Source organism: Aythya fuligula, chromosome 11, assembly GCF_009819795.1.
Source record: "Aythya fuligula isolate bAytFul2 chromosome 11, bAytFul2.pri, whole genome shotgun sequence".
In the NCBI taxonomy this organism is placed as follows: Eukaryota; Metazoa; Chordata; class Aves; order Anseriformes; family Anatidae; genus Aythya; species Aythya fuligula.
In genome coordinates, this window is record NC_045569.1 from 7,109,283 (window position 1) to 7,136,473 (window position 27,191).

The following is a 27,191-nucleotide window of genomic DNA, read 5'->3' on the forward strand; positions in this document are numbered from 1 at the left end:
TTGCTACTCTAAATAGGGAGCATGTATTTCAATTGCTTGGTGCTAATACTAAAAACAAGCCTTGCTTTTTCGTGTTGGGTGTGGTTTACAAGAAGTACTTACTTAGTTCCAAATCCTGGTGAGAAGAGCTCATTACCGAGTTGTTCCAGCAGCATGGAGATGCACCATCCAGACAGAACAGTTGTCTTTAATTCCACTTTCTTCTCAGTTCATTATGTTCTGTGTGGAGATAGGGAGTTTATTCATGGATTAGCAGGTATTGATAGCAACAATTCTGCAAGGTTCAGATCTTACATTAAGGGGGTAGGGATTAGACTTCTATGCAGTGAGGAGCCTAACTTTGCTGTGGAATCTTAAATCCTGTGTGGCAGTGCACACAAGAAGTAGAGTGAAGCTGGGGGTGCTTGTGTTATATGAGTGACTGGCTTCTCATCTCTTTCTCAAATACAATTTTTTGATATACTTAGATCATGTAAGGTTGTTGATTGGACCAGTGTAAATCTTCAAGGTCCATTAAAAGCTGGATTCTACCCCTTACATTACATTTTAAAGCAAATCTCACCAGCACTTAGTATAATTTCATGCATGCTTTTCTCTGGAAGTCTTTTTGTTTCCATTCAAGAGTAGGTAAAGCGTTTGCTGTTGGTACCAGGTTGTAATAGCTGCCTTATCAGAAGACATGAAACTTCTCATGCAGAACTCTGATCACTTCTGTGCTAAGCTTTGTAGTAAACGTGGTTGTAAAGCCTGTTTCTTCCTTCAGGTCAGCAACGAAAATGCAGGTTCTGTGCTGGTTCTTGTGCTGGCAAAGAATTTGTGGTGATTCCAACAGAGCAGCAAGCTGATGTTCATTCTCTTGCATGCAGGAGCATCTACAAACCAGCCTCCTGACAAGTAGCTGCAGTGCTCACTGCCATGCACTTTTTCCAGGAATTAATACCATAAATGATCTATAGTACAACACTTAGCTTCTTGATGCAGTTAGGGCAGAAAAACATTTGGGCAATGAGTTGACAGAAGACTTGTTTGACTTGCAATGTGCCTAGCAAATAAAATCCCCTCCTAACTCTTCAAAATTCAAAACATTCTTACGTTCGTAATTTGAAGTAGTGTTAATTAGTTTGACATTAGGACGGAAGTCATGATCAACAGTGTGCTTTGATATTTATTTTTATATTTTTTTTGTTATTTTTATGGGTAAACAAATAGATGTCATTAATGTTCCCCACTTTTTTGAAGTTGGACTAGAAGCTGGAGACTCCCTTTGAAAGAATGTTTCCTAATGTTGAAGTTTGCTTTCTGAAGGATACTTGCAGCCAAACAACATTTTCAAATAAGCCAGAGTAATGCAAAATCTATTCCTACAGCTGATAAGGAAACTGGTGTTAGTTGTGCTTCCTTACTCCACATTTCAATGCCAGCTACTTCAGAGTTCATTGCATTTGGCATTAAAAGAAATGACACACAGAACACGAACTGCTGACTTTGTTAGTGGTTTGTTGTAGAGATGGTCAGTGTAGTTTGTCTCTCCAGTTTATGAAGTTTTCCAATTGTTGCTTTAGAGCATTTTATTTGAAATACTTGTGCTTTTTGTTTATTTCTCCCTTCCCAGCAGAAGTAGCTTAGAGAATTGAGTATTAATTTGGAAACGACCTTACTTGCCTTCATTTATAAATAGCAGTGAGAAAGAAGGGGATTCCCCTGCTGCTCACACCCCATTCATAGCTTCCTTTTTCTGTTCAAACTGTGTCTTACAGTGTGCTTTGACTTCGAGTCCTCAACAAGTTGCAACAAATTCAGATGTACTCCAAAAACAATGCACTTTGGGTCATAAGCTGGGAAAGTCACTATGATATGTGTTTATTTTATTTTATTTTATTGTTTGTTTTTGTTTTGTTTGCTTTTTGCCTGGGACAGGATAAAAAAATTAGGTAACAGGAGACTTGTTTAAATGATTCTTTTGATATTAATAGCTACATGTTATTTTGTGTATTTCATGCATTGATCTGCTATGCCTGAAACTTGAAGAAAATAAATCTTGAATGGGTGATAGAAAGGAAAAAACTTTTTGTTTATATTGCTTTCCCTTGCATGGCTATGGTTCTTGTACTGCAGCTGTCATGGAAGCTAAGTTCTTGGAATAAATGATGAAGAAACTTTGCAATGTTTTGATGTGTGTTCTTTCTTTAACATTAAAAACGAAAAAAATCTTCAAAACTGTGATATAAAACATTAATAAAAATGCACTCTTATTAAATCAGGTATTTTAGTATCACTATTGCTAAGTGTTCTGAACCATTCAGTTACAAATATTGCAATGCTAGTTAGTTGATAATTGTCTTACTAAAATGTAGCTTTGGCCAAATACAGGTAGGTGCTGGCATTTACCTTGTATGCCATCTTCAGATCTTACTACTTATATCTCTGACTTTGCAATGCAGTAAGTGTTGGTGTGTTGGAAGCAGCTGGTTACTTAAAACATGATTGATACTTGATCTAGATCCTTGATCTTGAAAGTAATACCACTGGGACAACAAGAGTCCTAAGTCAGCGATTTCTAGCGGACTGAATGAAAAACACCTGTTTGCTGCACTGCTGCGTAAAATGTTCTGTATCTGGCAGGTGGATGATAAAGCAGAGTTAGTGGTGATGATGTGATTCAGTTGTTTAAGGGAAAATGGAGTTAGCTTGGTTTCTAACTTGACTTAAGGGATAATGAAACTCATTTGGCATAGGTATTTGTTTTATATCATTTATCAAATCAAGGTACGAAAGCTGTGGGAGAAATTAAAATTAGTCTGAAAAAGGTGAGCTGCGAATAGTCTCATGCCAGTCCTTCCCTATCCTTTCAGGCACTCTCATCAGACAAGCTAAAATCAGATTTGTCTGATTCAGCCTCTCCATGACTGACACAACTAGGTCAGGAGCAGTGATTGTTTTTGCACAGCATCTCTTGCTCATGCCCTGCTTCCCTACCCCCATCCCTTGGGTGCCCATTGGAGTGTAATTCTCCCTTAGATATTGGACATTTTGTAATTTCACGTCTTGGATCTTTGTCACCTATGTCTTTTAATTCACAATGCTGGACCTAAGACTGCTGAAACAGTTAAGAACTCAGTCCTTCAGATGTGATCATTGTTTTCTGTTCCCTTCTGCTGGCTTCAGTACTCAGTCTTCGATTCTACACTCAGATCTGTTCCTAGGTTTTCATGCTGTCAGCAATACTAGCCAGAATCTTCTTTTTCACTAAAGATACACTGAAAGTAACATGATTCATGAAAATCAGTACTTAACTTTTCATTTATTTTAGTTTCAGGTGAGAAATCTGCCTGCTAATATAATGTTTAGTTGGCTTAAAACTTTTTTTTCGTTTTGTTTTGTTCTTTCTATGCTGTTACGTTCAGTACTCTGTTGAACTCAGTTTCATGGTATTTTGAGAGTACCACTGAGGGAATGTAATTTTTCAGCAGGGCTTGATATTGTGGACCCTCAAGCTGTTGCAGTCAACCTCAAAAACTCCAACACGTAAACTTATTTGTTAGCGTGGCAAGAGCTAGAACTTTTGTTTTTCAGGTTTTGTTAATGAGCATGGTTACAGTTACAAGCAGATGAGTTCTCAGTAAGCCTATCTTTTGGCTGCAGTTCAGTTGTTGAATGTAAAAACTGAGGGGGTATGCACTGGAAGTGCCTACGTAGCATAATGTATGACGTCCTGATGGCTTTCCTAAGCAAAGTTATTTTTAGGGCAATGAGGCAGGCAGTATCTGTACAGGCGTTACTGTGCATACATGGCTTGTGAAACATGATTTGTAGTAATAGGGTTCTCAGTGAAGAAGCTACAGCTATCAGGAGCCCTGGATCTTACATGTTGCTGTTTGTTGGACTTCACTCCAGATGTATGCAATCTTTATGAGTCACTAATGCCTCATGCAGGCAGCTGGTTGACCAGTAACATCACTCCTTTGAGAACTGAAAAAAATAAAACTAATTGTAGAATCTCTTCTGTTAGGACCTGAACAGGCCTGCCCAGAAACCCTCTAACACCTTAGTTTTAGCTTTGAATACCTCACAGCTTTAGCTTTGAATGCCTCTGTGGGCATTATTTTATAACTTGCTAGGCAACATGCTGTTAAAATCTTGCTATTGCTTTAGTTAACTTTATATCTACTCAATTTTAAGTGACTGAAACCCAGAAGTATTGTCATTGTTGGTTATTGTTTTCTATGCGCCAGTTCTGGTGCATAGGTCTAGAGGTGGCTCCGTAATTGTGTACTGCATCTGTAATATGTTGGTTAGAGCCTGGAGAACTTACAAGCTTGTTAGGCATCAAACAATGGTTTGAAAATAGTTATGTCCCCTGGTTGGACTAGTGGGGAAATTCCAGCTGCACAATTGAAAGTACAGTGGAAAAACCCTTAGGAAGTAGACTTGAAAGTGAGTTGAATAGTCCATGTCCTCGGTTCTTGATCCTTAAGGTCAAAGGAGATGTGCCTACAATTTTCCCTTACCTGTTCATGCATGTGGGCATGACACATATATATGTGTGCACACAGAGCTAACCTCAAGTAAGCAATTGCTGAGTCCTCTGCTCTGTCCAGTAGAAGAATGGATTTACAGAAGCTGTGGCCTGTCACTGTAGAAATCCCTGTGAAAGACCTAGGTTGGTTTGATATCTGAGGTCTACTTGCTTTTCCCTCTGTTTCTTCTCCTAGCATTACCAGGCTCCCCATATGAAGCAAGGAGGGTCTGTAGCTCAGGCTTGGCATCGATTTAGTTGGTAGCTGTGCAATCAACTCCATTCACAGAGCTGTTTTTTATGTGTGAATGAAGGTGGAAATGCTATATGCATTTTTCAGAACTATGCGACAGGACAATTTTTTTTGTTGTAAGGACAGAAATGCAAGGTATCAGAAGTCAGTGGCATTGTTTAATAAGGGAGAAGCTGCTCCCTTATTTATAGTTGCCTCAAAAAATGGAGTTTTACATCTTCCTTGCATTCCCTTTTCTCCTGAGCTTCCCAGCTATTGTGGGAACTCCACGTGTCAACTACAGTGTATAACGCACCTGTGTTTTAGGAGTGTAGTGAGAAAAGAGGTTGCTTGGACTTGCCCGTGTGAGAGAGGAGAGGCAAACGATGTGAACAAGAGACCTGCAGCATGAGGTGGGTGGCAATGTTGAGCAAGAAATCTAGAACATGGACAAGAAGGGATGAAATGTGAGGATGAAATGTCACTTTCTGAATGAGGGGTGGGGGTTATGGTGCCAGATGTGAGATCAGTTTTTATAGCCACTGGTAAAGCTGTAAAAGCAGCAGAACAGTTTATTTCAGAATGTTAAGTATTTTTGGTCAGAGCTTTTTGATGGACAAGGTACTAGTATCAGGCAGTGACAGGTAAGAAGTCCTAGTAATTAGTCCAGGGTTTTGGGTAGGATGATTACACTTCAGTACTTCTGGTTCCTCGATCTTCTCCCACTCTGTGGCTGAAAAGCTCTGTCTAGAGGGATTCCTCCCTCACCTCATCACAGGTTGCTGATAGGAGGAGAAAAGTCCAAAGTCGTCTTCACCTGAATTGTTATCAAGTTTAAACACCTGGAATGTGGGGAAAATCTAGACAAATGAGACTGCTTTGATATGAGTTTGTCTTGTGGTTATGAACTTTTTTTGGATGCACAAAGACAGCTTTTGGGCTTGAACTGTCAAATGGCTGAAATATTAAAGATGTATTTTTTTTTGGTTGAATAGCAGCCTTTGTTTCCAAAAAGCATTACAGAAACTTGAATCACCCATTTAGTCTTTAAGAGAAAGATTGTAGACACTCCAAATTCTCTCTTAAGGCCAACTTCTCTTTTCTGGTAACGTGCACGCCCTGTGAACAGATATTTGCCATTAAGCCAGGACTGTTACTTTCATTTGCTACTTCCCAACTGTTAGTTGCTGAAACCAATCTCTCTTCTTTTTCGCTGTTCTCCTTAGCCAATTCTCTTCTCTCTCCCATGTAGCTCTTCATCTTTCCAAGAAAGGGTTATGGATTTTAAAGGTAGATGAAGGGGAGAGTTTGCTCTGTGGTGGCCATGAACAGAAATACTGGAGCTTCTCTTGCCTAACTTAGGTCGAGAAGCAACAGGCACAAATTGAAACACGGAAAGTTCCATCTGAACATGGAGAAAAGCTTCTTGACTGTGAGGGTGCCCAAGTACTGGCAGAGGTTGCCTGGACAGGTTGTGGTGTCTCCTTCTTCAGAGATATTCAAAACCCATTTGGATGTGATCCTGTGCAACCTGCTGAAGGTGACGCTCCTTGAGCAGGGGAGTTGGGCTAGATGACATCTAGAGGTCCTTTCCAACCTCAGCCATTCTGTGATTCTGTGACTGAAGAGAGCAAGTGTCTGAAAGGTAAAGGATAGTGGTTTGGGTGCCTAGGGGTTTTATGGCTGTCTTTGTTTTAAGGTTCCAGCAGAGGTTAGCTTCTACAAGTTGGACAGCAAAGCTGCTGTTCTTCAAACATTTGAAGTGTTTTTTGCATTCATAGAGCTAAGTTTTAGATGAGCTGTAATTCAGAACCGTGGAATTGGAGTAGAGTTGGTGCTGCTGGTATTGTTAGCTCAGCAGCATGATGGGTTAGCTTTTTTGTAGTACTGAGTACAAATATTATTTACAGAAATGAACTGGTCGCCTTACTGCTCTTCTCCTACCTCTGTTGGTGATCTCTGCCCTACTTTAAGCTTATTTGTTCTAATACTTTTCCTTAAATAAAGTAAAATAATCAAACTGAATACAGAATAGCTTGGTAAAGAAACCTTGAACCCATATGTTTTCTATGGGGAAAATAAGAAAAGCTTAAGTCATTATTTTGCCTTTGGTTAAATATATTTGAATGTGACACTACTGTCAAAATTGATGCTGTTGATTCTCCAGACCATATATTTAGGAATTTTCCTTGCAAATGTCTGGTATATAGAGCTGGTTAATAGAAGAAATCACTTTTGTCACTTGAAATACTGCAGTGAGATGCCTTTCATGCTTACAGAAAGTGTTTGTCTCAGATCTGAAGTACAATCTTATTCAAATCTACTTTTTGCTGCACAACAACAAATTCCTTAGGGAAGCCTTAGTGGGAATTTTGAAATGGGCTGAGGAAGCAAGACTAAAACCTTTATGTATAAGGTTTTAGAATAAGATGGGGGGAGACGCGGGGGGGGGGGGGGGGGGGGGGGGCGGAGAGGAAGGGAGGAGGATGTTAACAGTGGAACCTTTTTGGTTTTAATGCTGTTCAGATTCTTTGCAGTGCAATCGAAGTTGCTGGTCTCAACATGCTCATTAATATGTGAACAATTATCTGACACTCAAGTAGACTAAAAGCATCTGTTTTAAGCTACTAGTAAATATGTTTGTGGTATATCCAACACTTCTTTTAAGGTGGAGAACAGTTAATGCATTAACTCTTCAGCTTTGACAACTTACTGACAAACTTGTATCTTGTAAATGTGAAGCCGCTAATAGTTGAAGACCTTTATGCTGATGCATTCCAGTTGCCTTGCACAAATGTGTGGGGTGGGCCTTCATTCTGTGCTTGGAAGTTATTAACAAAGCCCCTATTTATTCCAAATGAATGGCAGCTAAATAAAGTAGGCTGCAATAGTTTTATCTATGGCATTTATAGGGAGTTAAGGCTTAAATGAGAGCTGGGAGAAGGACAAAGCCAGCTATCATTCCAGAGCAATATAGCTTGCAAATACGCCTGGTTTTGTTGTAAGCCAGGCTGTTTTCGTGTGTTCACAAAGTTCTGTGCTGGGTAACAACCTGCACTGCAGACTGATGATGAGGACCTTTGGCACCTATAGCATCTGTGAAACTAGAAAGATAGGTTCATATGTTTATAGGGAACCTGCTTATTCAGTGCTCCTTCAGCTATCATAAAACATGTTGCTAAGACATGATAAATTCAGTTCTCAGTAACATATAAGCTACTGGGAAAATTTGACTCGTTTCAACACTGGGAAGATGTTTCATATTAAATGTTCTAGGGATAGGATGGTGAATCTTTTGCTATCCTACACTTTAGCTTCTTTAGCTACCAGTATAGAAAGGATGAGTCTTCTCTGGTTACAACTGTACAGCTAAGAAAATAACGTGCAGTCTCCCCAGATATGAAAAAATCATTCTCGGGCACAAATGTAGAAAGCAGAGGTGACTTATCATATCCAGTAGGCTAAAAAAACACTATTCCTTTCTACATGTGTCTTGAAGTCTTTTATAAGCATTGCAGTGAAGTATCTGTAGTCTTCGTGTAAATTCATTAGTCTTATTCCTTTCATTCCTGTAGATGCATGATATAAATGGTTTGGGCTGAAATTGAAGTGAGCGATTTTTGGAAGTAAAGTAGCATGATAATTTGTTTAAAAGAAGAGCTAAGCTTGTGCCATCTGCTTTTGGCAGAAGTTGCCATAAATACTCTTAACGTGAATATAAACGTAACACTGATTGTGTTGGAAAAGCTGTGATGGTGAAGTCTGTTAAGCAGATTTGCACAATCCTTTGCCTGAAAAAGCTCATTCTAATGCAAAATAACATCCAAGTTCACCTTTTCCAGTACAGTTGACAGCAGTGAAAGAATAGCCTAACTTTGAACATCTATGTTGTTCATAGACTTGAACAATAACCTTATCTGTTAGAGAACCTCTTTGAGCTATTTCCTGCTTCCTTTAGAGCATCTGTGCTTGGATACTTTGTCATAAAGGGTTAAAAAGGCTGGGTCAGCACTGTGGGTCTTCTGAGTATCCTTCTCCTTAGACCGCAAAATCTGTTCTGGTATGTTGTGTGTCCTTCAGCTCGAGCAGGAGCAGTTTTGCTTTGCTGTTGACTCGCTATACCTAGGTTGTGTCATCTGCTGTTGGAACTGTTATTGGGATGAAGAGGAGGCTTTACCCTTTTTTGTTACCATGGGTCCCTCAGGCCTACCTTGTATCCTGAGAAGCACCATGTCAGGAAGGAAGCACACAGTGCATGAAAGAAATGGTTCCTGATACAGAAACACTTCTCTAGTCTGAGGGTGCAATTTCAAGGAGGCTGGCTTAGATCAAACCAAGGTCAGTTGCTGTCTGTTCTTCCTCCTTTCCCCCTTGTACCAGTCCTAGTATTGACCTGACTGCTTGTTAGGGTGGAGATGGTTATGTCCCCCAGCTTTATGAGCTTCCAACTTGGATTGGTGAAACAAGTTGCTTCTGGAGTGTAATTATGATGCTGAAATTTGCTTTAGTGTCTTCATGTGGGCTCAATTATGCATCATTGCTTTCCTGCAGCTGGCATCACTCAGTTTTTCTGTGTATATTATTATTCTAGTTTGTCTCCTTCCTCTGGGAAGGAAATAGTTATTTGAACAGAGTTTGGTTTCTTGTGTAATTGTTTTAAAGTAACTTGTAGAACGCAAACACTTATAATGGCCAGTTTTCCGTTCATGTGTTTTTTGATACTTATTTTCATCTCTACTAATACTTCTGTGAGACTGACCGGAAGAGTGGATAGATTTAAAACAAATAAAACAGAAACAATAACCAAACTTAGTGGGAGCACATTTCCTACGGGGGACATTTATTCTTTCTTAGCCATCCCTATGTCTTGTATAATTTTTTAAAATAAAAATAAAATTCCTGATAATTGATTTTGTGTATCAATGTTATTTCACGTGACTTTTATTATCTATTTTTGTCTTCTAATTCCTTTCAAAAAACATAGCAAAGGACAAGAGAAGAGAAAATAAAGGTATTTTCAGCTGAAGAAAAGTTATCTGTTTTAAAGGTTTGAAGGTTGTCTTATTTTGTACATTTTAGCTAATTTGAATAAGGGGTGAAAAAACAACTCTCATATGTCATGTGTTGCTGTGGGTAAACTTTTTGCTACCTTGCTGACCTGGGCTGAGTTGTATGGGCATAGTAACAATGATGAACGTTCTTGACTCACAAACCTAAACACAGGTTGTGTGAGAAGTGAAACAAGTAACTCCTTGTAACCCTCTATAGAACCATCCAGATGGCAGTCTGCTGCTGCTCTGAGTGTTGCTATGAGAATGTCTCTGTTTTTACTTCCATCACTTCTGGAGCTAGAACAATGGATGGGAAAAGGTTGGGAAGAGCAGACCTGAGATACCCATTTTGAGTGCTAATGCAATTGGCTCAGCAGTCTTCACAGTTACACTTCCATTTCTGTGTTAATGGTACTAATGGAAGTAATTTTTAAATAGCATTTGGTGATTTGTTAATTGAGGCGTTAACTGAGCTGACAAATGTGTTTCTTGTGCTAGGGGCCCCAGAGCTGAACACAGGGCTTCAGCTGGGGTCTCGTGAGAGCAAAGCAGACAGGGAGAATCCCTTCCCTTGCCCTGCTGGCCATGCTGCTCTTGGTGCAGCCCAGGTGTCCTGGTTTCAGTTAGAACAGAGTTAATTTTCTTCCTAGTAGCTGGTAGAATGCTATGTTTTGGCTTAGGATGAGAAGAGTGCTGATAACACCCTGATGTTTTAAGTGTTGCAGAGCAGTGCTTACACCAAGCCAAGGATGTCTCAGCTTCTTGCTCTGTCCTGCCAACGGGCAGGCTGGGGGTGCAGCAAGAGCTGGGAGGGGACAGACCCAGGACAGGTGACCCAAACTGGCCAAAAGGGTGTTCCATATCATCTGACGTCATGCTAAACAATATATAGGGGTGGCTAGCCGGGGGGAGAAGGGCCAGACTGCTTGGGGTTAGGCTGGGCATTGGTCAGGGGGTGGTGAGCAATTGCATTGTGCATCACTTGTTTGTACACATTATTATTAGTAGTACTATTATCATCATTGTTGATATTATTATTATTGTTGTTATTATTATTGTTATTATTATTATTGTTGTTCTTATCATTTTCCTGTCTTAATAAACTGTCTTTATCTCAACTCGGGCTTTACTTTCCCGTTTCTCTCCCCCATCCCAGAGAGGGAGGGGGGAGGGTGAGCGAACGGCTGTGTGGTGTTTAGCTACCAGCTGGGTTAAACCACTACACCAGGATATGTTTGACTTTCTGGGCTGCAAGTGCACATTGGTGGTTCATGTTGAGTTTGTCATCAACCAGCACACCCAATTCCTTTTCCTTAGGGCTGCTCTCAATCCATTTTCTGCCCTGTATTTGTGTTCGGGATTGCCCTCATTCAGGTGCAGCACCTTGCACCTAGTTTTGTTGAACTTCATGTAGGCGCACCCCTCAAGCCTGTCTAGGTCCCTGTGGATGGCATCTCTTTCCTCCACCATGTCAATTGTGCCGTGCAGTGTGGTTGCTGGCAAACTTTCAGTACTGTTTACAGCCAACTGCTAATATTTGAATGTAGAAAGACTCCAAATACTTACTGTTCCCTGATCTGTGGTGGGCTTCAGCTGCGCAGGAGATGGCATTTCTGAGTGTTCACTGTTTAATTTTGTAGCATAATACATTCTCTGTCTTCATACAGAGTTTGTAGTTACCTGTTTGGGGCAGCCAAAACCACCTGAGCATGAAGGAATACTACAAGGGTATAGTGTGTCCACCGAGTGCTAGAACAGCACTGGCAGTCCTGCAGCGTCCCTCATTCTCATCCCATGGATTGATGGAGTCTTACAGTTGTGGTGCTATAACCTCAGAATTCAATATGGCATTTGATACTCAGGCAGTATTTCACCAACATCTCTGACAGCTTATCGGTATTTAACTAGACTATAGCTAAAAATTGTGTTAAACTGAAGTACTACATTTTCAGAATGCTATTCTTATAACTTGGAATTCAAACTGACCAAATGTGCAAGTTGAATGTTACAGGACAATATCAGGAGTGTTACTGAGAGTCTCTGATGTTGGAAATGACAGCTATTGTTTTTGTAAGCTTCTGTGTACCAAAAAAAAACACCACAAAAACAACAAACAACTCCAGGGTTGGAATACAATGTCTTTGCAGCACTGAATGCTTAAAGCAGGTTTTTCAAGTGGTTATGCCTACTGATATAGGTCTGAGAAAATAACCAGCAAGGAAAGTGTTTAAGAGTGGTTTTTGGCAGTCTAGAAGATTGTGCTGCAGTAGAAAGCCCAGTAATTCGTGCTGTTAGCTCTCAAATGTGTTAGGAAAGAGAACATAGTTTATCACTTACCACTTTATTTTTTAAGTAAATGTGAAGCTACAAATGCTAGTCCTGGTAGGTGATGGAAATATAAATTTTGTTCCATGACATGGAGGTGTAAAGTTTTTCTTGTGGTCTTTTCTTCTCTTTTTTTTTTTTTTTTTTTTTTTTCCTCCAGTGCTGGAAAGGGCTATCTCAAATTGTTGCACGTGCTGCTGAGGTCCCTTAAAGTGAACTTGTACCTGATGTGTAATTAGCAAAGCACTCAAAGCAACTGAAAGATTGAGTAGAGGGAGGAATGTGCTTGTGTGAGCCAATTATACATGTGAATGAATGTGTGGACTGCTGTGAGGGACGGTGGCTATGATGCCACTCAGTCAAAGTGGTAGCTTTTGCTTTGTGCGGCTGAGCAACTGGTAAGCAACACTAACGGCTGCTTTGACATTTCTTGGCAACCTTGTGCCTGCACTGTTAGAAGGCTGGATGTGAAATGGTGGTGAGAAGGGAAAATATTTCTTAAAAACACTTCAACTGTTCAGTGTAAGATTTCTGGTAGTTGAGCTACTTAAAACCAACAAAACAACAGCAACGAAGTCCAACAAAACTACAGTTCTGTCTTAGTAAAATAAGGGAGGTAACTGCAGATATAGGGCAAAGAGTGGTTGGCTTAATTTATAACATCCTTTAAATGACAAGCCTTCTGTTGAGCCACTTCTTTTACGTGGGTATCCGTGCTTTCCAGTTTCTCTTAGGATGTGCCCCATGGCACAGCTCCTGTCATTCCCAGCTGTGCAAGTCATTGCCACCTGCTGCAGTACCTGTCTCAGTATGTGGCTGCATGATGGGTGCAGGGGCTTGCATGGTACCAGTGAAGCTAAACAAGGTGCATGTAGTTATATTTCACTTAAAAATATGTATTCAGAAACATTTCCAAACTGAAAGGGAAGAAAGTTATTTACATTGGCCTCTGAACAGCATTGGAGTTATTTCATGTTGAGGGGAGTCATTGTAGCTTTATTTCTGTGAGGTACAGGGGGGTTAAATGCAAAAGGCTGTAAATGAAGGCAGAATTAAGTCAGTGCCTGTCTGATACCGGACGCATAATTGTAATGTTGCTTTGCAGAAGGTTGAGAGGTAGTATCTTTGTGGAAGCTATTCGTAGCGTGAGAATTTGCTGCTTAATATGCATTTGGGTTAGCTTTTTCAAGTTACTTAGTAGCATAAACTGCTGCTGTAGTTGAATTCAAATATGTGAAAAAACATTGCTTGTGCCTTAATGTACTATGATGCTAGCTGACAAATGCATGAAAACAGAGGAAAGAATATGACTTAGCATCCAATGATAGATACTGAAGAGTAAATTTGACTCAATTAAAAAAAAAAAAAAAAAGTTTGGTAGGTGTAAGGTAACTTCTGTCACATAACTTCAACAAAAATGCTGACTTGCTTTAGTGGCAGCTGTACAGGCTGAGTGTCACACTGCCATCAGTACTTGTTCCTCCTGGAGGTAATGGAAAGTCCCAGGCGTTGCCTTGCTTGTACTGAATGATGGTGAGTTATCCTGGCCTATACAGCAACCCCTCACGTGCTGCAGAAGTTACCCTTAATTACAGACGTGGGCATCATCTGACATATTTGCCAGGAAGGACCAAAGTGTTGTGTCAGTTAGTCAATACTTTTATCTTGGCACTTGCACAGGAATACTGGAAAAAAACAGGTTGTATCTTCTCTCTACTCCTAATTTTTGTAGAGTGCTGACTGGCAGTGAAAGCCAGGGCAGAGAGAATTTGCAAGGACAGCACAAGGTGCATTCAGTGAAACTTGTGAAGCATCAAATACTTTCAGTCTTTCATAGTTGATATCAGTGCTTGTGACTTCTGCGGGAAATCACCTGTATTTGAGAACGTCTGTACAATACAATACAAAGCTGCTCTGTATGCAAAGGTATCACAGAAACAGTCTTGCTTCTAGAAGGCTGTTCTTGTGTTGATTTGTGTTGTTTTAAAAACTTTCTTCATTCACTATATCATTAAGCTATCCATAAAAAAAGCCAAGCTTTGTAAAATGCCTTTAAATTGTTGATTTGGGTGTTACATGGAAGTAACTCTGAGCACATATGAACGTGATGTACATAAGCAAACCCCGTAGGATTTCTTTACATGAAAACAAGCCCATGTCAGTGCTTTTTGTATACCTCTGTTTAACATGAGCATAATGTGATTTGGTTAAGGTCTTCAACAACACTGTGGAGGCATGGAGTAAACTACAAGAAGTCTGAAACAAAACAGATTGCAGCATGGTTATCACAGTACAGAAACAGGTCAGGCAATATTAAGCCATCAGCTTATGTTCTTGAGTAGCTAAAATCTGTTTCTTTTGGATCTCTTGGTATGGGGAGTGATGTGCCCTGTTGAGAGGGGTTGCCAATCCTGGGTGGCTGACAAGCGGTCGTTAACTCTATGGACCAAGTCTGTAATGCTTGGCACAGATTGGTTTGACAGTCCATTAATGTCTGACTCTTGCAATAGTTTCACACACAAGTCTGCTCATTCTTCCCTATGAATTTGAAATTGCTTGTTAAATCAGTTTTAGGTCAATTATTGTCTGCTTTGGGAATAGAATCTTACCTGTTGGTGTTCTCACCGATCATGAGTAACTTAGGAGGGAAGCACTGGTCTACCAACTTTTTCTTTTATTTGAAATCTCTGTTTACTGACTAGTACATCTGTGTTTACTGACTAGTGTAAATAGAGAAATTAGACTGAAGATAGGTGTGTGTTGCTATTGAATCTAAATTTTCCTATTGTATTAGCTGCTGGGTGGAAGCGTGTTTAGAACTCTCCTGCTCTGAGTTGATTCTATGGACACAAGATCATAAGCTTTTTTTTTTTTTGTTGTTGTTGTTTTTTTTTTTTTTTTTTTTTGTGGCTGGCGTTTTAGTAATGCAGAGGTAAGAGGCATCAATTGTAGGATGACTGAATATGGCATTTGAAGAAGCCACATCTATCAGTGTTAAACATCCACTGTTTGAAAATGGAGCCTTTACAAAAGTACCAACTCTTTTTTTTTTTTTTTTCCAAAAAAGGTGGAAATTGCTGTTACTGTGTTCAGAGAACATGTGGTGAGAAGGTGCTACATGTAAATTTATTCATCTCAGGAGTTTGTGCCTGGAATACTTGATAGTGATAGTTTAGTTGGTAATAGATATTTGTAGTGGAAGGGTGGGGGTGCAATAGCTTGCAAGCACACACTTTTTCTGCAAGAAGCCCTCTGCTTCATTCATTTAAATAGGAATCAAATATTGAAATTCTCATAAAAGGAATAATGTTTTAGTTTTTAACCATTCATTTTTTTGGTGTCTTCTTCAAAACTATCCCTGCTTGCAGTCTTGTTATTTGTAACATTAAAAACTTATGGGATCCTTTTTTTCATTCTGCTTTCTTCAACACTTATTTTCACAAGTTGTACTGCAGAAGGTGTTACTTTAAGGTTTGATAACACAGAACTTTTTTTTTTTTTTTTTTTTTTTTTAATCCTGGAATCTTGTAAATGTTATTATTGATAATGACAATTCAGTGATCACAATTGAGTATTTTTGTAGTGATTATTGCAGCAATCATGGCATCTAGACTCTGTAAATTTCCCCTAGTTACTTATACAACAAAATTATTCTTTTTGTACATCTTGGAAATGAGTGATGCTGTTTGGAATACTACCCATGTCTCTAGCTTGATGTTTTATGGCTTTGGGATATGCGTGTTGACTAAAATGTATATGCTCTGGTAACTTTTGAATCTTTTCAGTGATTTTTTTTTCCCATTTTTCAGCTTGAATAATTCTCATGAGTTACAGAACAACTTCAAGACAGTTCTGAGAAAGCTAAGGGGAAACAAATGTATAACATGTTTGGTTGTGATAAAACAGCGAGACGATATCGATAATGACTTATCTACAGTCATATGACAAGCAAGTGATACGAGGGTTAGGGATTTTTCTTAGATTAAACATGTATGCTTTTCGTTAATTTTTAATATGGTGAGAAGATTTTGTTGTAAGGGAGATACTCAGTTCTTAATAAGTGATGAAGTGGTAAAGGGCAAGACTATTTATACCTGTAGTCATACACCTATAAAATTTCACATTTTAAACAATGTATTTCCAGTAGCCTTCTGAATATTAAGCGTGGGATACTAGGATATGTTGAAGACTTTTAGAAAAACTTTTTCAAGTAGATAAAAATTTTTCCCCAAAGGTAAGTTTTTAACCAGTCCTATATTCACTGGAGAAAATGTCCCTTTGTTGAGTATTTAACATCAGAAATCTAACTCGTTTTTTTCTGATTTGTACATTGTTCTGTAGATTGTATGTATGTATCTCTCTAGAGAGTACATTAAGTGGGTGATGTGAAAAAAGACTTTCTGTTGGTCTTGCTGGTTTGTGTACAGCACTTCATGTGTTTAAGAACGTAAGGTGAAAGAAAAGCCTGCTTGTTCTTGTTTGGTGTTTTCACTCATATGAGCAGTCCATCAGTGCTGTGCTCTAAGTATTTCCAGACACTGTAGGTTTGGTGGGAGAATATTTCACAAGTAGCCTGTGTATGTAGTGCTGCAGGACAGTGCTTGTGGGAGTTCAGGTGCCTGAGCTTTAGATCTGCTCTCAAAAATGTGAGGCTTTCAGAAGTGCTGCCATATGGTCAAGTGGTATGAGTGGGCAGTTAGATTATAATGAATGCAGTGCCCAAGTAGTGGTATTGCCCATGTACCAGGACTGCCTGGCTTTCATACAAGTAGTACTGGCATTACAAAGCAGCCAAGACAAACTATAGAATCATAGAATAAGGAATCATATCCAATGATTCTAGAATCACAGAATATAGGAAACATCTGTAGTGATGTTGAGGAAATTGTTGAATGTGAACAGCTATCACCTTGTTGAAAGGAGTCTGCTGAATAGTTTTCCACACATAATGATATTTCTTTCAGATCATTTTCAGTGCTGCCAGGCAGAAGGCTTTTGTGACCAGTGTCAGAATTTTAATACATATCTTTATACAAGCTGACTGACTGATGGCATATCACAAGTTCATTGATTAAAGGAAGTGACACTGCTTCTAGGAGAGATGCTTCTGCTGATGTATACAATCAACTTGGTAGCAGAGAAGGAGCAAATACTGTCTCATTATTTGCATGAGTTGAGTATGGATGTGAGGAAGGATCCTGCCTGTCTTTTTTGCTGCATGAGGAAATAATACCAAATGTCAACTCAAATGATTTGTATGTTAATCTCTTGTTAGTGGTACTCTAGCAGAGAAGGCGCATGCAATTTTCAGTTACAACTGCAGATATTTAATTAGTATAGAAGTCAAAGGTTTAGGATTAATTTAGGCTTTATCTGTGTCACCCTATATTTCTGTTGCTAAACCATGCAGTCCACAAGTTTGTAGAAGGAAATAAGGTAAGGTTACAGTCTCAAGTTGGCAAGCATATGATAGTTTTAGTAAGGACTAAAGGGAAACTAGTTAACTAAAAGTAGATTGCAGTGTAGGTTTGCTTTGAATTCTCAATTATTTCTGGAGTGCCTTCAGCTTTGTTAGATGAAATTATTATCTCCCTTATTTGTAAACCTCTGAGAGGAAATGACCTTAAGTTCATCTATCCTTGTCCATGAAATACCTTCTGCTGAGCCTTAAAACTGAAGAAAAGCTACGAATAAACTTAAGATTTTTTTAATCAAAGGGGAGAAGCTAATATCTTACATTACTTTCTTAGTTTTGTGATTACCCTGAGTAATTTGAGAATAGTTGAATCTGATCCCCTTCTGTATTGGAGGGGAAGCAGTTGGGCAATCATGCTGTGAATGACTGATGTCTTCTGAAATGGCCAGCTTTACTACACAGATGAGCAGCAGTGCTAGACTGAATAGTAATGACAGCTGCTATAGTTTCAAGACAAACAAATGACTTCATTTCCTAGATCTTTTTTTGTGAAAAGCTAACCACTTGTATGATAATCCTTGAGGCCTCAAACAGCATGTAGTAGTTCAGCATGTTCATTACCGAAACTGGGAGAAATGAAACCAATGAGGAGTAAAAGGTACACTACGTATTGTGCATCTGCATGCATATATATAGTCGCGTGTATATTTGCATCACTGAATAACACAGTCAGTAGCTTCTAAGTTGTATTTGAATACTGCAAATTATTATTTATTTATTTATTAAATTAATGAGCATGTTCCAAGTTCCAGAGGCAGGCACTGAAATCAGGAAAGTTCTTTGTTAGACCTATGTAATCTGGACATCAGCTACTTGAAAGGGAGGTGAGGTCCTAGAAATAGCACCTCAGTTGTAGACAGTGCATTTCTCCTCAAATTAATGCTTTAGCACCAATGTTCTAATATTCATGTAGATGGAAAGTATTTCTTATGATTACAGTGTTTATTCCTTTACTGGCTCTAGTGTAACTTCTCTGCTTAGTTTGCTTATGTTATGTTTAAGCCTAGAAATGTTCATGTCAAATGTTTGAGTTGCATGAAAATAAAATACAGCCTTTTCAAAGTCCTGTAAAATATGGCATTTCTTAAGGGTACTTTGTTATAATTTGGACAAAACACCATAGTTTTTGACTATCTCAGTCTATGTGACCTTCAGACTCACAGATGTCAGTAAGGACAGATGACTGGTATTTAAGGGGAACTGGATTCACAAGCAACTTCTGAGTGCATGACGACTTGCAGGTTTGCTGTAGTATTTTATCACAGTCACCTTGAAAACAATGATCGTTTTCCTACAAACAAGCACTGGGTGATATAAAGTAGTGACACTGCAGATGTTAAAATTATCATCTATCAGGAGTTTCTTTTTTCTATTCACATCTCCACTACGCACATTCTCAGGAGTGTTGACCAAACCCTGTAGTTTTCCAATTCCTGCTATAGGTTTGGATAGCAGTTGCTGCTGTCAGGTCACTCTGGCTAAATTCTGCAATATGAACTGTGCTGGTTTGTTAATAAATTCACTTTGAAGGACTGGTGTATGGGTCATTTTACTGCCATATTTCAAGATTTTTATTTGTCATTGGGTTTGGTGTGCCTGTCATTTTGAAGAGCGCTGTCATAGCTTGATATTTGTTTTGCTAACCTTTTCACTTAGAATACTGAAACAATTTTTTTCCTCCCTATCCCTCTTTTTTTTTCCTAGCAGTACTGCATTGTGGGATAACATCAAGGTCTGTCTTGCTGCTGGACTGTTCTGTTGACCTGTTTCAGTATTCTGAGACCACAGACTGACACGAAGGAATCTGTAAGTATGATGGTATGGGGGAATACTTTGCTGCCACTTAAAGACATACATCCTATAAAGATAGTTAGTGTGATGTTGTTTATGAAACCTTGTAAAATAAGTGGTGAGTGGCAGCATTTGTTTTATACCATGTAGTTGTCTCTGATTTAGTGCGTGCAGTTGATCAATAAGCAAAGTTCAGGTATTGCTTTATTAAAATTCTGTTTTGTATTTTTAGCATTTAATGAAAATATTAGATGAAAAAGGAGAAAATTCTGTTAACAAAACCTCTCTTTGGTGTCTTACAATCTTAAGCAAAGCTAAAATAGGAGGAAGAAGACTATAGGGAAGCATGGTAACTTTAAAATAACCAAATACGGTAGTTTATTTGATAATCTGGAGTTACATACTAGGAATTTTAGGTTACAGGGGATAGTTGTATCCTTTTAACACAGCCTGTGCTGTATTGATTGGTGTGTTATTGCGAAGTTATGCTGCAAAATGGACTGTGACTACCATATTTGAGCACATAATCTGGAAGAAATGGCATGACCCACAGATGGAGAATGAAGATAATTGTTGCTGTTAGGGTTTAGTAGAAATACTGGAAATGAAAAAAAAGTATGTCTCTCGAGAGATTCGTCAGCTGTTTGTTACTGGGAATGCCATACTAACCAATACATGGTATTTCAAGCAGCTGCCAGCCTATAATAGTTGGATTCTGGAGAAACCTTTAAACAAGAAAAAAGTGTTGTTGCAAGTATTTTATACTGTGGCAGTTCAGAAATAGGAAATACTAGATTATGTTTATCATCAACTCTGATTTCAGGAAGGAATATGAAAACACTTCAGTCAAAACGTGGTTTACATGTGACAGGAAACTGCAGTTCTTTTCCTGGCACTTGCAGAACATAGTCCCTTTGAGAGAATCTGTCTTCATCAGTTACACTACTCTGAAAATGACATTGCTTCATCAAGTAGCAGTGTTTTGAATTTCATTAATGAAGACTGGCATGATAACTCATCTTTCCAAGTGTTTTGTTTGAGACTATTTCCAGGCACAAGGATTCTTAGGTGTAAATAAAACTGTCACTTTTTCCCCTGCTGTCACTCCTGTCTCCATTGACGTAACTTTCTTGTGTCAATACAGTTAATTCTTCATCAGCTTTGCTTATTTGAGTACTAGCTTCAGTTTGAGTTACTAACTTGATTATGAGGTATGACCTTCCAAATTTCAAGCTTTGTTTGGAATTTCATCACCTAAATATTGCTACAAGTACATACTACCATACTGACACTTAGTTCTCATTTTCTGGGCTGTGACCATTGATATGTTGTTGATCACAGCTATTGCAAGGAAGAATTGACCGTTTTATTACAGAGAATAGGAGCACATACTTAAAAGAGCTTCATGTTGGATAGCAGAAGTTAAAAACAAGTAGTGAATTTTGACTGGATCTTACTTGTAATGAAGTTGATAGTTGCTATGTTATCCTTTTAGTTTGGATCAGTATCTGTCTCATGCACATGTATGAACTCAGAACTCTGGCTCTTTTTCCTACAGAGCTATGAAGTCACGAATAAATTATTTGATTGAACTGCTCTGTAGTTCATTTTGCAGGTGGATGCTAAAATATCTTCACGTGTCGATGTTTATTGTGCAAATAGAAAATAACTCGGACAGTTTATTTTTAAATTGAAACCATGGGTTAAAACTCTTGACTCCTAGATACTCTGAACAGAAAGGCACTGAAAGTTTCCAGATTTTAAAACAATGAAAATACCACAGAAGAATGCAAATAGATTCTTCTATTTATAAGAAATGCTAACTTTCTTGTGTTGTTACTTTTTTTTTTCTTTTTTGAAAGCTTTAGGGAGGAGGTAAGAGTTATAAAGTGGCCAGTCCTACTGAGGAGGGCGTTATCCTCCTGACATACCCAAATATTAGGCAGCCAGCACCAAACCAGGGATAAAGCTGCTGTTTAAGCAGAGCTTTCCAGGCTACCTTTTTTTCTTTGTTCATTTGTGTAGGCTGAACATGAGTGAAGTTTGTCATAACTGTAAGCTTGCTTGGTTATACGTAGGGTTTTTGTTACACTACTAGTCCAGCAGTGGTGGCAGCATCCTTGACTTCTTTTCAAAATAAATTCTAGGATCATTGCCAATGGTTTGTAGTTTAGCTTCTTCAGAGACTTAATACAGTGTCATGTTATGCATTTGTATACTGCTGGCAAGTATTATTTGTTGCAAGTATCACAGTTGGCTGGATGTTGTGATTACAAAATGCGATTTTTGGTTTAATATTTTTGTAATGGCTATCCTAACCAAGTGGATTAAAAGAGGTCTGGAGCTCAAAGTTAATTCTAAAGGTTTTTTATGAGGAATATTGAACCTTTCAGAACTGCTCTGAACTGCACTCTGAGATCCGAGCCAGTTGATACAGCATAATGAAGAAAAATTAAATATTACGGTCAAATTTTAGAAAGTGGCATCAATTTATTTATATATATGTATGTATAAATTTGAGGAAATGTAAAGCTTGTGAGAAATTGTGTAGATTGCTGTAAAGCTAAATGGGTATTCCTATGCTTTTTTCTTTTTTTTTCCAGCAGTGGTGAAAGACCCCTCAGATATAGCCTTGAAGTTCAGGCTAAGGCATCGGTATTACTCAAAAACAAAACAATACTGTTTAAACAAGTATTAAGTATCATATATTTTAATTCAGCTTTGTGCACTTCCGTTCACATTCTTTGAACATCTTAGACCTTCATACATTTATAAGTAGGAGAGCCTGACATTTCTCTTGTGTTTATCCTATTTTAAAGAGGGCTGTTATTCCTTGTTGTAATGGTTCAAGTCCATATGCATACTGTATTTGAACAAGAAGTTGTGTGGGGCTAATGGGGTTAATTAGAGTGAGATGCTGACATGTATCAGGTATGAATTGATGCTTTCATTCTGGTAATGCTGCAGAGCCCTGTGTAACCTTTTGCTTTACAAACCACTGTAGCCGTTGTGAAAATGTGGAATGATCTTGGATCTTGTCTTCAGTGTCCACTGTAGCTTCTGTGTGTAGCACAATTAGCTTGTCACCTGCATGCTGTCAGCTTTGTCTTCGTGGCAGCCTGAATGGCCTGACTTGGCCTTTTTTGCCTGCTTGCTACAACAAGGCTTCTGAGGGACAACTTCATCAATCTTGAATTTCCTTTCTCTGACAATTGTAGTTTTTTAGTTACTTTACTTCTTTCCTCCATCTTCAAATCTTATAAGTTTTTTTTCCATTCTCAGAATATTTTTTCCTGTTGTTACTTGGAGTTAGTATTAATTAAAGGTATTCGGCACGTGTGTATAGTCAGTTGTTCTGATAACAACTAAGCATAGCTAGTATCTGCTTAATACTGTTAGCATTCATTTACCTACAACCAGGGTCTATTTCTGGTCACATCAAAATGAAGTTGGTACAACCAAGTATCTGAGCTCCAAGCTTGATCATAAAATTGGTGACTCTGCAGGAGTATTCAAGAGCTGGATGAGCTGGATGGAGGCTCTGGTGCTACAACAGCAAAAGGAGTAGCTCTGTGACTTGACTTGTGTAAGGCAATTGCACCAACAGCCACAAATTGTGGTTTGCTAGTTCAGCCTCCTGTGGCTGAGGTACTGTTCTCAAGCTTCATATCACCAAGTGGGAATGCCACTGACTGTCTTTTCAAAAGCACTGTCCAGAAGGAGAAATTGCTGCCAAACTCTTTCCAGTGTCTTTCCCGTTAGCCTACTGTTTTCTCCCCTTTGGCTTTCAGGTTCCATGTGTGTTACTGGTCCTTGTAAAGGCTGTATGTTTCCTTTGAGAGCAGTACTGTTATGCTTTCTGTATTCAGAGAATGATCCTGAACCACCCTCAGACTCTTGAGCTCCGCTCTGTTAGGCTGCTAAAGATTCCTTAGTTTGGGCACACAAAATGAGTACTGAGTTCTGATCTTCTTACATGGTTTGTGTGGTTTTTTGCCCTTTCAAGGGTGAAAGGCTGGGAAAGAAAGCTAAGCTGTGGCCTGTGAGTGGAGGTTATGGTGTGTCTATTTCTATGTTCTCAACTTGCTTTGGAAAGGCTTTTCTCCACTAATGAGAACTATTCATCTCTTCCCATCTTAAATTGAGGAATGAGTTACAGGTACCTTTTGAAAGCTGTGATAAACAAGACACCAAAGTACTTCCCTGTAATGTATAAATTTTGTATGTACGTATGTCTTAACCTAGTCCACAAAGACTTCACATTTGGACTTGAATGTTTACTCTAACAGCTTTCATGAACACATGCATTGCTTTTAGATTTAAATAGCTGTGTAATCTGAGATGAGAGCTGTAGTACAGCAGCTAAATATATCCTTGCAGCATAGTTGAGAAGTCCTGCATTCAGAAATTAAATTTGGCAAATAAGAAGGATTTTGTTCTTTTTACAGCTACAGCAAGAAAGCAGTCATCATTTATGTGGTCATATTACTTAGTTTCAATTTATTCATATGCTTGGCTGAGACAATATTAGGTGCGTAGATATCAGTATAGTAACATTAATGCGAAGCAAATCAATATAGACTTAGTGGTAACGGTTAGATTGCAGTGGGTAAGCAAGTGTTTAAGTAATAAGGTGTCAGAGTGAATATAAATGGTTGTAGGTGGCTGACGTGTTTGTCTTAATGCCACTAGAAACACCAGTTGAGAAGATCTATTCCTTTTAATGAGAAAAATGGCTGAAGTTGTATTGAATCTTCCATATAGAAATGTGTTAGGTGAATGTTAATATGGGAATGCACGGTTAGTGTGGATTTCCATATAATTATTGCATAAAATGTTACCTGCTAATTAAGTAGTTCAATTTTGTTCAGTTGTAAGTAATGTGAAATGGGGAGGATCAAGTCATCTCTTAATGAAGCCTGAGTGGTCACAATTGAGTATTGTGGCTTTTACAGTGTTACAGAGAGAAACGGTGCTGATTTTTTAACACTTGAGCTGGTATTGTATTCCAGAAGTACAATAATTACCCGATTTCCTGGCAGCTGGATTGCGCTTGGATTTTGAACCATATCAGTTTTCATGTAGGATTCTCCTGAATGACGCTGAGCATGTTAAGCGTTGTACTGAGGAGAGAGAGAGAGAGAGGGAGACAGAAAGCAAGGAAGTTTTGCAGACTGAACTTTGCAAGTGATGCTCGTAAGAGCATATCACTACCGTTAATGTCTTTAGGTAGTTAGGTAGCAAACTTCAAGTTTTATTGGTATTTTCTATATTGCAGGTGTGCTAGATATGAGGAATAAATTCTTTACCAGGAGGTGGTGAAACACTGAACAGGCTTCCTAGAGAGGCGGCTGGTGCCCCGTGCCTGTCAGCACTCAAGAAGTGTTTGGACAATGCCCTCATGAATAAGCTTTAACTTTTGGTTAGCCCTGAGGTGTTAAGGCAATTGGACTCAGTCTTTGAAGGTCCATCTGTACTATTCTATTCTAATGAATGTACATTGCAAACCAACATCAGCAATTGGAAATGCATGTCAGGCCTTTTTTTTTTTTTGGTTTTCCCAGGCAGTTCTAGCAAAGTTAGAGATGTATCTAGCGAGTAATGGGCCAGCATAAGTGACCTCATCTCTGTGAGACAGCAAATAAGAATGGAATAGGATGCCTGATTCTTACAACATTTGTGTAAGTTGGTCTTGGTTTTCCATTCAGTAATGAGTGTTTCAAATACTGCTATTTGCAGTTGAGGTTGTTTATCAGGTAGGCTAGAAATGTCCTCTTCTGTTTCTATGTCTTTGCAGAAAGGCCACAAGAGTGTTCTGGCCTGAGCTGATCTGCTGTGTAATGCAGCAGTTTCTGTTGTGTGCAAATTGAATGTTAAGAGGCGTAAAACAGGTGATTTTTGATGCCTGACTTTATGATTAAATACAAAAGCTTTCTAGAGTGTGGAGGAGCTGTTTTGCTTTTCAAGATAGTAGGGAGAGTATATGTATATAGAAACTGTTTTTTTTCCAGCACTTCTTCAAAAGCTAGCTTAAATACTGGCTCAGTGTAGTGGTAAGAGATGAGCACGAACATGAGCCTTGCTGAATTGTGCTGATGGTTGCTTAGGAGTGACTGGCTTTTCCTGACCTCAAAGACATGTTGCTTAGTCTGAAACTGGGCAAAACAAACCGTACTGGAGTCTTCGGTTAGAAGTGGTTAAACTGTGGCTTCAAACAGTACAGTTGTCAAATGACCTGCTCAGTAGAGGGCTGAATTTTAATTTTACTGTTTGTGAGTTCTGAGAGAAAAAGCTCTCTGGGTAAGTGTGTGATTTTTTGCAGCTTTGACTAGTGTCTGTGCTCTGATCACTAGTGTCAAGCTGGTAGCTGGGCTGTTACGTTGGTTGACTTTCAGATCTGGAGGTTATACATCAGTTTCATTTATCGTTAACTTGGGTAGACCTGTGTGTTAACTGTTGTTCTTGTTGTCTGACATCAGCTGTGTATCTGGGACAGTGAGGTCAGTTTTCACCTATGTGCGAGCTTAATTCAGTAAAACTAAGTGCAGAATTGGACACAAGTCATGATTATCAAATTTTGTGTTTAGTGCGAATTCTGAATGTAGTGCTTCAGATTCTTGGCAGAGAGTGGCAGAAAGGTTAGGGCTAAAGTATTACATGCAGCAACTGAAGTTTCTAAATATTTTGCAATTGTTTCAGGCACATTGCAATGTAAATGCTGCTGTGTTCTTCTTCCTTGGTAAACGGATTGTTCTGCCCAAGACTTGAGTGTGAGTTTTCTATACTTGGAGAAAAGTAATACACAGGAAATGTGTGTATTCTGAAGTGAGACTCTGTGATGAAAACCAGAGAGGCTTTAGCAGAGCTCTTAAGACAACCCAGCTGAGTTATAACAGTAATTTCTCTTTTCAAAATCTGGAAGCAATAAACACTTCAGATGTGCTTTCAGAATGCAGAGGAATCAGTCCCTTGGGCAGATAGCATATGAGAAAAAACTTTGGAGTTAACTTTGGATATCAACTATATGATCTTCTGAAGATACTTAAATGTTATGGCATACAGGAGGCTGAGGATGCAATGATTTTTCTTTTTCTTCTCAAAGAAGAACCTTAGTGAACTGGTAGGGAGACTTGAACTTGAAGCAGTCCCAGTATGGGGAGCAATTGAGAGAGTTAGTGCTTGCGTGCACACATCTGGAAGATTGGTTTAGTTCAAGGATTTGACAAAGACTATTTTGCTGCAGAAGTGTGATGGTGTCCTACCTGCTCCTTATGTTATCGGGTAAATATAAAATATATGTAAAAAGAGACAAACAAAAGAGCCTTAGTCTGAGACCATGTAGCTAGAAATTGATAAGGCATCCTGAAAGAGTTATTTCATGTTTTCCTACATAGCTCAGACACTGCCTCAGCCTCAAAACACATGCTTGGAAAGCTTAGTTCTGTTAAGAGAAGACATCTCTCTTCTTTTTATTGAAGGCACATGGGGGTGGGGGAGAGTTGAGCTGGTCTTACGTTTGATTTTAATGAAGAGTATAAGCAGCATGCATTTCTTATGTATGTGTTTTCAGCATTCTCTCTCCTTCTCCTATTTAAATGGTGATTCCAGACAGTGTTCTCCCATGGGACAGTGTGAGTGCTGTTCAGACTGCCTGTGAATACTGCAAAGCATCATTTTTTTCCTAGGGGTACTTGAAGTGAAGCAATTAAAATGACAAGAAGTGCTTGAGACTGAAAGATATATGTCTGTGGGAAGACTTTATGAAATTCAAAGTGTATTCTAATCAGAATTGATTTGGCA

The 27,191-nt window shown here is 38.8% G+C and overlaps 1 protein-coding gene across 2 annotated transcripts in view; it reads left to right on the top strand.

The window, feature by feature from the left end:
* TLN2 (talin 2) overlaps positions 1 to 27,191 on the top strand; it is a 173,151-nt gene that overhangs the window by 12,820 nt on the left and 133,140 nt on the right. The window contains exon 2 of one of the 2 annotated variants that reach the window (XM_032194875.1): positions 19,308 to 19,406. The gene's annotated coding sequence lies outside the window, so the exon portion shown is untranslated. Of the gene's footprint in view, positions 1 to 19,304; positions 19,407 to 27,191 lie in introns of both variants that reach the window. The other variant, XM_032194876.1, reaches the window with a different exon arrangement.